This window comes from Heterodontus francisci, unplaced genomic scaffold (assembly GCF_036365525.1).
Source record: "Heterodontus francisci isolate sHetFra1 unplaced genomic scaffold, sHetFra1.hap1 HAP1_SCAFFOLD_70_2, whole genome shotgun sequence".
Taxonomy (NCBI): Eukaryota; Metazoa; Chordata; class Chondrichthyes; order Heterodontiformes; family Heterodontidae; genus Heterodontus; species Heterodontus francisci.
The window spans coordinates 1,118,997-1,130,620 of NW_027141156.1; positions in this window are offsets into that span (position 1 = coordinate 1,118,997).

Consider the following 11,624-nt stretch of genomic DNA (forward strand, 5'->3'; position numbering starts at 1 on the left):
TGTATTTTGGAAATCCAGTTATACTGCACTGACTGCCTCCCCTTTGTCTGCCCTCCCAATTCCATCCCCCCAAAAAAACTCTTTATTGGTAAAACAGAATTTCCCTTTAGTAAAACCATTTTGTCTTGTTCTAATCACATTGTGTTTTTTCTAACTGCATTGTTAAGACTTACGCAAAATAGACTCCAACATTTTCCCAATGACTGATGCTCGACTAACTGGCCTGTAGCTCTCTGTTTTCTCTCTCCCTCCTTTCTTGAAACGCGATGTAGCATTTGCCAACTTCCAATCTGATGGGACCATTCCCGAATCTAAGAAATTTTGGAAAATCGTAGTTAGTACATCCACTATCTCTGCAGCTATCCCTTTTAGAACCCTGGGGTGTAGGCCATTAGGTCCTGGAGATTTGTCAGATTTTAGCCCCTTATGTTTCTCCAATACTTTTTCACCGCTGATGTGAATTTCCTTAATTTCTGCACTCTTTTTAGCCCGAGGTTTCTGCTTGTTTCGGGGATGGAACTTGTGTTATACTGTGAAGTAATACGAAATAGGGGGGAAACTACTGGAAGATGTAAGTTCAGGGATAGGGCAGGGGGGAGCTTGACAGGAAGTTTGATCTGGTGTATGTGAGGTGGAAAACGAGGGCATAGAAACATAGAAAATAGGAGTCGGAGTAGGCCATTCGGCCGTTCGAGCCTGCTTCACCATTCATTATGATCATGGTTGATCGTCAAACTCAATAACCTGTTCCCACTTTCACCCCATATCCTTTGAATTCTTTCGCCCCAAGAGCTATATCTAACTCCTTCTTGAAAACATACAATGATTTGGCTTCAACTGCTTTCTGTGGTAGTGAATTTCACAGGCTCACCACTCTCTGAGTGAAGTAATTTCTCCTCGTCTCAGTCCTGAAAGCTTTACTCCGTATTCTTACACTATGACCCCTGGTTCTGGACTACCCCACCATCGGAAACACCCTTCCTGCATCTACCCTGGCAAGTCCTGTTCGAATTTTATAGGTTTCTATGAAATTCCCCCATCAATCTTCTGAACTCCAGCGAATATAGTCCTAACCGACTCAATCTCTTATAGTTCTTAACAAGTAATTTGCATCAGTTGCACAAAAGAGGGGGAAGACACATCAGGTGAAGTGTGAAACATAGTGAGAGGGGAAATAGTAGGGAGATAGCATCTTTGAAGTTGATAAATTACTAGACAAGGCCGAGTTGTATCACAGGCCATGAAGGGAATCATGCGAGGAAACAATGAAAGCTTTGACCATCATTTTTCTATCCTCTGTGGCTGCAGGTGTGGTGTTGGAGGACTGGAGGTGTGCTTATGTTAAACCAACTTTCCCGGTATATATACCAATTTTGATATAAATCAGTGATTTAAATTTAAATATAGGGGCATGATTAAGAATTTTGCAGCTTATATAAAAATGCTGTGTGGTTGAAGAAAGTTGCAGACTGCAGGAAAATATCAATGGACTGGTCAGGTGGACAGAAAATTGGCTAATGGAGTTCAATCCGGAAAAGTTTCTTTAAATTATCTCTGAATACATTTGGTTAAAAAAAAACTATCAATCTCAGATTTAAACATTAACAATTGATACAGCATCAAATGCCATTTGCAGAAAAGTTTCAAAATTCTACTATATTTTATGTGTGGAAGTGTTTCCTAACTTAACTCATAAGAACACAGGAACATATGAACAGCTAAATTGGGAGCAGGAGAAGGCCACTCGGCCCCTCGAGCCTGTTCAGCCATTCAATATGTTCATGGCTGAACTGCTAATCCACTTTCTGCTTTCCCCGCCCTGATAACGTTTTACCCCTTTGCTTATCAATAAGCTATCTACCTCTGCCTTAAAAATATTCAAGGACCCTGATTCCACCGCCTTTTGAAGAAGAGATTTCCAAAGACTCACGACTGTCTCTGAGAAAAGACATATCCTCATCTGTCCCTTAAAATGGCGACCCCTTATTTTTAAAGAGTGCCCCTTAGTTCTGGATTATACCACAGAAGGAAACATCCTTTCCACATCCACCCTGTCAAGACCCCTCTGAATTTTATATGTTTCAATCAAGTCGTCTCTTACTCTTCCAAACTCCAGTGGAGGAAAGTTTTGCGAGTCCAATCTTCCCTCAGAAGACAATCTGCCCATTCCAGGTATTAATCTAGCAAACTTTCTCTGAACTGCTTTCAATGCATTTGCAACCTTCCTTAAATGAGGAGACCAATACTGTACACAGTGCTGCAGATGCGATCTAGCCAATGCCCCGTACAACTGAAGCATGACCTCCTTACTTTTGTACACAATTTCCACGCAATAAATGATAACATTCTATTAGTTTTCCAAATTTCTTGCTGTACCTGCATACTACCTGTTTGTGATTCATGTACTATGCCACACAGATCCCTCTGCATCTCAGAGCTCTGCAATCTCTCACCATTTAGATAATAAGCTACAATTTTATTCTTCCTGCCAAAGTGGACATTTTTTGGGTGAACTGCTAACGTTGCACCTCTGTTAAAAAGGGAGCGAGGGACAGATCGAATAATTACAGACCAGTCAGTCTAACAATAGCATTGGGCAAATTATTGGAATCTATTCTGAGAGACTGGATAAACTGTCACTTAGAAAGGCACAGGTTAATCAAAGGTAGTCAGCACTGATTTATTCAGTTAAGACGTTGTCTGACCAACTTGAAGAACTACCATGTAAGATAAATGAGGGTAGTTCAGTTGATGTGGTCTACATAGATTTTAGCAAGTCTTTTGATGAGGTCCCACATGGAAGACTGGTTAAAAAAGTAAAATCCCATGGGATCCATGGAATGTCGCAAGGTGGATACAACATTGGCTCAGTGGCAGGAAACAAAGGATACATTTTCATTCATGCGTTGGCAACTGGAGAGCTGTTTCCAGCGCTGTTCTGCAGGACTCAGTACTGGGTCCCCTGCTTTTTGTGGTATATATTAAGGACTTGGACGTAAATGTAAGAGGCATGATTAAGAAGTTTGCTAACAACACAACATTGTCTGTATGGTAGATTACGAGGAGGATAGCTGGAGGCTACAAGAAGATATTGATGGTATGGTCACCAGGGAATTCAACTGGGCAAATTATGAGTTGATGCATTTGGGGAGGACAAACTAGGAAAAGGAATACCCGATTAATATTCAAGAGCAGTTATTATTACTTTCCAGGATCTTTCCTGGAAATTGTCCCTGTGTGCAGTGTTATTGCTGACCTGACATGCACAGCCTCAGACTTTTTAGAACATTACAGCGCAGTACAGGCCCTTCGGCCCTCGATGTTGCGCCGACCTGTGAAGCCATCTGACCTACACTATTCCATTTTCATCCATATGTCTATCCAATGACCACTTAAATGCCCTTACAGTTGGCGAGTCTACCACTGCTGCTGGCAGGGCGTTCCACGGGCCTACTACTCTCTGAGTGAAGAAACTACCCCTGACATCTGTCCTATATCTATCACCCCTCAACTTAAAGCTATGTCCCCTCGTGTTTGCCATCACTATCCGAGGAAAAAGACTCTCACTATCCACCCTATCTAACCCTCTGATTATCTTATATGTCTCTATTAAGTCACCTCTCCTCCTCCTTCTCTCCAACGGAAACAACCTCAAGTTGCTCAGTCTTTCCTCGGAAGACCTTCCCTCCATACCAGGCAACATCCGAGTAAATCTCCTCAGCACCATTTCCATAGCTTCCACATCATTCCTATAATGCGGTGACCAGAACTGCACGCAATACTCCAGGTGCGGTCTCACCAGAGTTTTGTGCAGCTGCAGCATGACCTCGTGGCTCCGAAACTCGTTCTCCCTACTAATAAAGGCTAACACACCATATGCCTTCTTAACAGCCCTATTAACCTGGGTAGCAACCTTCAGGGATTTGTGCACCTGGACACCAAGATCTCTCTGTTCATCTACACTCGGGACAGCACAGTGGCGCAGTGGTTAGCACCGCAGCCGCACAGCTCCAGTGACCCGGGATCAATTCTGGGTACTGCCTGTGTGGAGTTTGCAAGTTCTCCCTGTGTCTGCGTGGGTTTCCACCGGGTGCTCCGGTTTCCTCCCACATGCCAAAGACTTGCAGGTTGATATGTTAATTGGCTATTATAAATTGCCCCTAGTCTAGGTAGGTGGTAGGAAAATACAGGGACAGGTGGGGTGTGGTAGGAATGTGGAGTTCGTTATAGGAGTAGGGTTAGTGTAAGTGGGTGGTTGATGGTCGGCGCAGACTCGATGGGCCGAAGGGCCTGTTTCAGTGCTGTATCTGTAAACTAATACTAAACTAAACTACTAACAAGAATCTTCCCATTAGCCCAGTACTCTGCATTCCTGTTAACCCCTCCAAAGTGAATCACCTCGCACTTTTCTGCATTAAACTCCATTTGCCATCTCTCAGCCCAGCTCTGGAGCCTATCTATGTCCCTCTGTACCCTACAACATCCTTCGGCACTATCCACAACTCCACCGACCTTAGTGTCATCCGAAAATTTACTAACGCACCCTTCTACACCCTCTTCCAGGTCATTTATAAAAATGACAAACAGCAGTGGCCCCAAAACAGATCGTTGCGGTACACCACTAGTAACTAAACTCCAAGATGAACATTTGCCATCAACCACCAACCTCTGTCTTCTTTCAGCTCGCCAATTTCTGATCCAAAGCTCTAAATCACCTTCAACCCCATACTTCCGTATTTTCTGCAATAGCCTACCGTGGGGAACCTTATCAAACGCCTTACTGAAATCCATATACACCACATCCACTGCTTTACCCTCATCCTCCTGTTTGGTCACCTTCCCGAAAAACTCAATAAGGTTTGTGAGGAACGTCACAAAACCGTGCTGACTATCGCTAATGAAGTTATTCTTTTCAAGATGATTATAAATCCTATCTCTTATAACCTTTTCCAACAGTTTACCCACAACCGAAGTAAGGCTCACAGGTCTATAATTACCAGGGCTGTCTCTACTCCCCTTCTTGAACAAGGGGACAACATTTGCTATCCTCCAGTCTTCCGGCATAAAGATCAAGGACAAAGGCTCTGCAATCACCTCCCTCGCTTCCCAGAGAATCCTAGGGTAAATCCCATCTGGCCCAGGTGACTTATCTATTTTCACACTTTCCAAAATTGATAACGCCTCCTCCTTGTGAACCTCAATCCCATCTAGCCTAGTAGCCTGAATCTCAGTATTCTCCTCGACAACATTTTCTTTCTCTACTGTAAATACTGACGCAAAATATTCATTTAACACTTCCCCTATCTCCTCTGATTCCACACACAACTTCCCACTACTATCCTTGATTGGCCCTAATCTAACTCTAGTCATTCTTTTATTCCTGATATTCCTATAGAAAACCTTAGGGTTTTCCCTGATCCTATCCGCCAATGACTTCTCTTGTCCTGGCCTTGCTCTTCTTAGCTCTCCCTTTAGATCCTTCCTGGCTAGCTTGTAGCTCTCAAGCGCCCTAACTGAGCCTTCACGTCTCATCCTAACGTAAGACTTCTTCTTCCTCTTGACAAGCGATTCAACTTCTTTAGTAAACCACGGCTCCCTCGCTCGACAACTTGCTCCATCTGTTCACCATCTGGTTCACTGTCACTTTCACCTTTGATCGATTTGTGGCCATTTGTTGCCATCAGCTGAAATCAAAATATTACACCAAAAAACGCCAAGAAAACGACAGTGTGGTGCTACTAACAACTTGCATTCTTCTCTGTTTAGAAAATATCCCTTACTACTTTGTATATAAACTTGCTAAGCTAATTGACAATATAGTGTGGTTGTGTTATCCAAGTCAAAGCTATCGCACTGAACTCGGATGAGTGGGATGTGAACAGTTTCACATAGTTTTAACCCCATTGTTCTCATTTTCTTTGATTTTTTCCCTCACCACACTGCGTATCAGACACATTTTAGTGACGTGAGGGACTGAAGGGTCAGAACAAAGGGTAGATGTGCAGTGACCCAGAGCTGGAGAGCAGAAGGAGGTTTGCCATTTTACTCTTCACTGCATCAGGGAGCTTCATACTTCTCTGGTCAATATATGTCATACAATTCCTATTTTATATCATGGCAGGGAAAGAACCCAGGGATTACAAAGGTTCTGAATATATATTCCTGGAAGTCGCATGCATCTTGTTGAATTTAAGTTGCTGCATAGACACATTTATTTATGGGGCAACTCAGTCCAAGTACAGCGAACAGCTTAATAGTACAGTGAAATATCCATTTGCAATAATTATTCAATTGATAAATGAAAAAAAAACATCTGAGAGCAACCAAGATGCGGGTCCCACTGTTTCCACTGCGTGAATTTAGTATTTATCCAGAATGGGAAAGAGGTCACATACAAGCTGGATGAGCCGAAATACCACTGGCGGGTTTGGGATGTGTGGGCAGGAGTAGGGGGCCACACAGGGGAAACTGCAGCGGGGCGATTGGCAAGAGGTGACAAACAGCTGGATGCCACGAAATACACTGGCGGTGGTGGGGATTTTGTCACAAAAGCCAAAGACCAGTGGGGCAAATGATAAAGGGTAAATGACAGCTAGATAACGAGAAATGTACTGTCCCTGGGTACGGGTGTAACATAAGCCAAAGCTCAGTGAGACAAAATTCAAGTGTTGGATTTTGGAGCATTTTGAAGAGAGAGGGCAGTAGGTGAGTCTGAGTGCCTCCTGTAGGACATCAAGAGAAACAAAAGCCACAATTTCTCCACCTCCACTGGTTAAATTCTTAGCTCTGCACATCTGATCAACAGTAAATACAAGTTTTCTAAGAAAAGTGAACGTGCTGCTGATGCTGGAAACCTTCTCGTGTCAGTTTTTTTCTTATTTTTTATTTTGGAGACACATCTTGAGTCTGTCTCCCTTCTAATCCCATTTTTTATTTATTTAGAGAAAGAGCACTGAAACAGGCCGTTCGGTCCTCTGAGTCTGTGCCAACCATCAACCACCCATTTATACTAATGTTACTTTAATTCCATATTCATACCACATCTCCACCTTCCCTCAATTCCCCTACCTATACTAGGGGCAATTTATAATGGCCAATTTACCTATCAACCTGAAAGCCTTTGGCTGCGGGACAAAACCAGTGCACTCGGCGAAAATCCATGCAGTCGCAGGGAGAACTTGCAAACTCTGCACAGGCAGTACGTGGAATCGAATCCAGGTCGCTGGAGCTGAGAGGCTGCAGTGTTAACCACTGCACCACTTTATCATTTAGAACCACATAATCCTTTAATAACAACATAATTTATTATTAATAAAATTAAGAAAAGAAATACTGATCAGATACAACGCAAGTTGTTAATAATGTTAAGCCTGCGATGCCAGTCCCTGCTCTCTGTTGAATCGATGGTCGATTAACCAGTGTCTGGTGCCGACTTTGATTTCTTTTCATTTTGAACTATGGAATTATTTTATAATACTTGTACAAAGCACATTTTAAAAAAAAGCATTGATCAGTTTTCTTAAGAACTAATAATAGCTGTTGAATGGGGAAAAGTATCTGACTGGAATTGGATCAGTACTTGTCACAGGAACAGACATAGTTCCCCAAACTAATTTCACCATCAGCCTGGGTGCTTGGCTAGATGGAGAATCATTTGGTAATGACATCAGAAAATCCATTATTTCTACAGTTCACACATGTTTATTCCCCGCTAGAAGGCTGGCTCAGGTAATTCCGTTATGGTCCTGAATAATTCAACTGGAAGCAACTTGAAAATAAGTATTAATAATTATTAATATGAGTGATTGACTGATGTGTGAGCAGAAACTCTCCTATCAGAAGGAATTTCTCAAAATTCACTCGTGCTGACTGCCTCAATAGAACATTCGAACAATATTTCAATATTCACATCTGCGAAGGTCAAAATTCTCACTGATCATGGGAACAGTGATCTGTCAGAATCTCTCCATCTGAGCGCTGGATTTAACAAAGTCATGTGGTTACATTTTATGTTAAAAAAAACATTTGTGTTGTCAGTTTACAAAGCAGAAAGTTAAATATTTCCCCACTGAACTGACAAACTAGCTGAAGTGTGAATTGTTTATATTGATTATTGGACTGTGTAGCTTCACTTCAAAGACTGGATTATGCTGAAATAAAATAAACAATTTATTTACTCCTAGTGTTGACTTTTATTTCTCTCCTGAGAGAAGAGGGGTGTTACTCTGGTTGGGATTCCTGGATATTGACAGGATAATCACTTATGTTGTTTGAGGGCTAACTTAGGACAGGGCACTGTGGAGAACGCCCCTGCTGTTCTTTGAATATTTTCATCTGATTTACTTGCTTCACTAGAGAAGGCCTTGGTTTGAAGTCTTATTTAACCGATTTGAGCACTAATCAGACTTCTCTACGCGCAATTTATTATCAAATATAACGGCACCGAAAGAGCCCATTTCTCCCATCGTATCTGTGCCACATCTTTGAAAGAGCTATCCAATTACTGACACTCGGTTGTAACAAATTGACCGTGTATTTATTTATGTATATAAAAAAGTCCCCTTTGAAAGTTCCTGTTGAATTTGTTCCCACCACGCTTTCAGGCAATGCCTTCCAGATTACAACTACTCTCTGTGTGAAAAATGTTCTTCAAGTCTCCTCCTCTGGTTCTCTGTACAACATCTTCATCTGTGTCCGTTTCTACGTGGCTCTTTCAAATTCGCTCATAATTATGAGCACATCTTTTAATGTTCTCTGATGAGACAATTCCATCCTCTCTAGTTACTTTCCTTCACCTAACAGCAGGCGTTCAACTCTATTACCTTTGTTCAAAATCTGTCTGCATTTTCGACAATATCTTAATATCCTCTTTAAAGTATGATGGCCAGAATTGAGCACATCCCGCCATCTGTGAACTAACCTTAGCTTGCTTCAATATAATCAAATCCTCCCTTATAAATCCAGATCTCTATGCTGTTTTAAGACCTTCATCTGGTTGTGCCAGCTTCTCAGCATTGTGTATTAGAACTATGAAACTAGCTCCTGAAACTAGTCCATAATTATACACTTTAGTTTATATGGTTGCACATGATTATTCCTTCCTAGGGCACCACTTTACATTTCATAGACTCATGCAGTCTTCCAGCCATTTGTCCTATCGTTTTTTTCCTATCTCTTTGAAGGAATTATCAAATTAGACCACCCCTCGAATATCTCGTCACAGTTCTGCATTTTCAATTCTTTCATAGGATGTGGGCATCTTTGGCAAGAACAATATTTGTTATCACCCTTAATTTCCCTTGACATGAATGTCTTGGCAGGCCATTTCAAAGGGCATTATTTTAAGGCTCAACCACTTTGTTATAGGTTTGGAGTCATATGTCGGCCAGACCAGGTAAGAACGGCAGATTTCTGTCCCTAAACGACATTAGCGAACCAGATGGGTTTTCCAACAACCAATGATTGTCTCATGATAATCGTTACTGAATTTAATTACATATTTTCATTTATTGAATTTAAATTCTATCAGCTGCCGTGATGGAATTTGAACCCGTGTCTCCAGGGCAATAGCCTGAGCCTCTGGATTACTATAATAATATATGAGATCTGAAGAATGGTTCCTGACATTAACTCTGCTTCTCTCTGCACAGATGCTGCCAGACCCGCTGAGTATTTACAGCATTGCTTGTTTTTATTTCAGATTTCCAGCATCCGCAGTATTTTGCTTTTATATTCCCTCTGGATTATCAGTTCAGTAACATTACCATGATACCAATGTCTCTTTCATTTCAAGTATATATCCTATTTCCTCTGTACGTTACAGTGACATCTGTTTTCATGCAATGCATTGCAGGTCATAACTGCTCTCTGTGTCAGAAAAGAAACTCCTTATTTCCCCGCTGGATGTTTTTTTGTCCATTCCTTTACATTTATGTCATTTGTAAACCATGTCCCACCAATGGTTACTTCATATATAATGTACAGAAACGCCTCATATTGTGGCCACCTCTGTACGCTGTTCAACGTTAATTATCATCTGCCACCTGTGCATATAATGCCTATTCTGTCCTTTTGATCTCGGTTACTATATTGTCCGTTGAGTGTCATATTCCCAAATTACTTTCAATCAACAAACTTTGAACCTGGATCCCTTGTGATCAAGTCCACGTCATTCATATGTATCAAAATGAGCATTGGTCCCAATACCAACCTCTGCCGCCATCACTTCTTAAAATTCTTTATTCTGGCACAGTTGTGAGGGTCCTTGGCATGAACAGCATTTTTTTGAAAACAATTTCCCGTGAGAAGGTGGTGATGAGTCGTGTTTTTTACAATTCCTTCCCCTGTGGCGTATGTAGCCTGTGAGAGTGAGTGAAAAGCTACAGACTTCCAAGTCAGGATGGTGTGTGGATTGGGCGGGCAGATTGCAGGCAGTGCTGTACTAATCTTCATCCTGCTTTGTCTTGGATGGTGACAAGCTTCTTGAATGTGGTTGAAGCTCCACTTATCCAGCAAGTGGAGAGTATTTCATTACAATCACAACCTTTTTCATGTAGATAGTGGACAGATTGTGGGAAGTCAGAGGATTAACTTCTCACCTCAGAACACGTTTCACTCTGAATAAAAAGCCTTTGGTTGAACTGTTATCTGTTTTCTGTTATTTAGTTATTTTTGTCATGTTGCCGTTTACTTTAATTCCACGCGTTTAAAGTTTGCTAAAGAGTCTTATATTTGATACTTTATGAAATGTCTTCATGGACGTCGATATGTACAGAATAAACTACATAGATTTCATTGAACGTTTGTCCATTGTAGAACTCAATTAGGTTTGTCAGGCACGACTTGCCTTGAACATATACCCGTTGGATATCATTTATAAACCAGTGTTTTCCAAGTGAAATGACACTCTGCTCCATATTATTGTCTTTAGAAATTTACCCACGAAAAAGTTTATGCAAACTGGCATATAATTGCTATTTGTGCATTCTCTTCTATGGTTGAACAGGGGTGCAACATTTGCAACAGTCAAGTCGTTTGGCATCACTCACGTATCATAGGAGGATTAAATGATTGTAGTCAGAGTCTGCACAATTTCCACCCTTACATCCCTCAGCAATCTCGGATACATCCTATCCAGAATAGATGACTCGTCTACCTTCTGCTAAGTACCTCCTGTTTATCTAATGTTATCCAATCCCGAACGCTGTCACTTTATCTTTCATATGACAATGATAGCCCCCTCTCATTATAGCTGAAGCAAATTTTACCTGTTGTTTCTAAATCATTTTTTTTTAACAGTGTCACTATCTATCATACTGGAAAGAATGGGAAGTTTCGAGATGCCGCAGTTGGGAGAGAGGCAAGGTGAGCGGGGTGTGATCAGATAACATGCTCAAAGAGGTAGAAAGTGGTAGAGGAGGAAAGGTTGTGGACAAGGAATGCATGTATGAACACCATGGCAACTCCACAAAAGTTAGGAGGCAGATGCATAGAAATATAGAAATACACAGTTTGCCAAGGAGGGTTAGGGAAACTTCTTGTATGGTACTGTCAACACACACATTTCATTCTGAGAAGTTTCTTAAATGTGTTAAAAATGAAAAAAAAGTAAAGAATCACAACGG